This window comes from Pinus tabuliformis, chromosome 3_1 (assembly GCF_031772625.1).
Source record: "Pinus tabuliformis cultivar Carrire ecotype Pingquan chromosome 3_1, CPIR1, whole genome shotgun sequence".
NCBI lineage: Eukaryota > Viridiplantae > Streptophyta > Pinopsida > Pinales > Pinaceae > Pinus > Pinus tabuliformis.
In genome coordinates, this window is record NC_142301.1 from 477,378,280 (window position 1) to 477,380,945 (window position 2,666).

General features: G+C 39.8%; 1 pseudogene; it reads right to left on the reverse strand.

The window, feature by feature from the left end:
- Positions 1–242: 242 nt before the first annotated feature.
- Positions 243–1,351, reverse strand: LOC149187859 (protein BPS1, chloroplastic-like; annotated as a pseudogene).
- Between the last annotated feature and the right edge of the window lie 1,315 nt (positions 1,352–2,666).

Here is a 2,666-nt window from a genome sequence, read left to right on the forward strand (position 1 = left end):
GGATGATTTTTTTTAAAGTTGTTTCAGAAGGCAACTACAAGCATACTATCCCCGACTCTCTATGTGACTTAAATAAACTGACTTAAGCTGATTTTTTTCGAGATCATAAATTGGAAAATCCGTGGAAATTTTCAATTTCCATACCTAAACCAAGAAAATGAAAAACTGTAAGAAACCCTAAACCAAGAAAATGAAAAACCCTAAGAAACCCTAAAAAAAGAAACATTTCATTGTTGTTAGCTTTATTGATATATTCATGACTGATCATCTCTGATGGGTGTGCCTTCTGCGGATAACCTGAGACTATCAAGCAATGCATTCCTTCCACTCAGAATAACATGAAAGAAGTCATTGACCTGTTTAGAGAGAGGATCTAACCCCTGGGCAAGCAATTGTGCACTTTGTTGTAATTTTTGTATAGCAATTCTGATATGTTCCACTTTCTGTGTTCCATCGATAATGTCAGCAGAAGATAATTTCTCAACTATAGGGTGAAAATTTTCAATCGCTGCATCCAACAATCCTAGCTCTTTCAGAGATTGATCTCAGCCACTGGCAAAACATATCTTGATTTCGTCATTAATCCCTCGCTGCAAACTCATGAATGTTGTGGACCACAAGAACTGATCAAGGATAAGTAATTCAATTAATGGGCCAGAGTGCCCAGCGAGAGCAAAAGCCACCACACTGTAGAGAAATATAATTGTTTCCTTCACTCTATACATTGCTCTCAAGAAAACACTACCCTTTGACGATGACTTTACCTTCCCAAACTGAAGGCTTTTGCTCATATGTTGTAATATCACAATGCAATTTTCAATCCTACTATTCCTTTGGGTGTTTGCACCATTTTTCCCCTTCGAATCCATTTTTCCCTTCAATTCTTGGAGAGAACCTTTGACGCAAAAGAGCTTGTCAATAGACCAAACGCCATCTAAAAAGTCCAGCAAATGCAAAGCATAATGAACAGGAAGCTGGAAATATTCAAGCTTTGAAATTTTGACATTTAATGAAACTCAAATGTCTAAAATCTTTACAGTGTCATCTAGGTATTCATCCATCCATTTCTCATCCCATTCTGCTATAGGAAATTGGAGATCTGTAACAAGGGACTTGAGGTCTGCGTGTGTAGCAGATAAAACCGCCATGGCTTGCGACATCTACGATAGATTTATCGTGTTCTTCAGAATCTTTGGCTCGAGTTGCTTTAATCTTCTTGTTAAGGAAATCTCAATGGCGTTCATATCTCATTAAACTTTGCAGACTGATTAGACGATTAATTAGAAGCAACCATTCTGAAAGGATTTCCAAAGTTTAGGAATATAGAATGTCCATCATGTGGGCGACTCATTGCTAAATCAGTTCACAAACAAAATGACGAAAACAGGGGAAACGCTTGGTCACAGAAACAAAATAGCAAGACAGCCAAGACCTTGCAAATAAAGTGTGTTCCATTAATTTTTTAGGTGCAAGACACGGAAGCTCGTCCCACGATATTCTCACCCACAAAGACAGGCAGCACAACCTAGAAAGCGTGAAGCCTTATTCCATAGTTTTACACTCTGTTTTCTTATTGGTCCGCCAAGGGTTTTGTCCAAAGGCTCCTTGGCACAGAGGTTGCATTGGATGTGTTGAGGTGTTATGTCGATAGCCTACCAAACACGCACTGACGTATGGGATCTGTTAAGGTATTTCTGAGCAAGAAAACCTGATTAATTCTCTCCGACTCAACGAAAGCTTATATACCTGCGTCCAAATACAAGTAAAATGGGTGAAGTAGAATTACAACCCATTCAGAAAATGAGATGAGAAATAACTCCATGGATGACAAGATCAACCGATGTTTCTAAAATATGCAAAATCCTACAAGCATATTATCCCCACGTCTCTATACAAAATGTCATCGAGGAATGAAAATGAGAATATTCACCAATTTATTTTCAAGAAAAATCCTAACTGCCTCAACACAAGGAAACACCACAAAATTCACATCATCCAAAACCAGAAAAGAAAAAACAGTTGGAGCAGTCAACCTTCTTGGAGGGAGGATTTTTTTAAAGTTGTTGTGAAAGGCAACTACAAGCATACTATCCCCGACTCTCTATATGACTTAAATAAACTGATTTAAATTGATTTTTCCGAGATCATAAACTGGAAAAGCCCTGAAACTTTTCGAGTTCCATACCTCAACTACGTAAATGAAAAACCCTAAGAAACCCTAAGCCATGAAAATGAAATAGAGTGCCTACCTATCATGAGCTTGACATGGACATAGATCATGGTCCTCCTGTGAATCTTTGCATTCCAGTAGGCGGTCCCTTCTTCTGGTGTTTCTAGAGGTTCATATTTGCCTGGGAGCTTCACCTCCTTGTTCCCCACACAGAAGAAATTCAAATAATCAGTCGGGCGGTACTCATGGTCCAGGCCCTCCTCCCTGAGTGCTTCGTCGATCATCTTATACATCATGCGCGCGGTGTTCCTGAACCAGTTCAGGATTTCCTTCACACTATCCACCTCCGGTATTCCCTCCGACCACATTGGGGTTAGCACATACACAGCAAATTGCTCCCGGGCTCTGATCTTGTTCACTACCATCAACGCAATCTTAATCGGTATCAGATGCAGGCATTCACAGTCCTGATCTCGGTCCCAAGAAGCGCAACTGC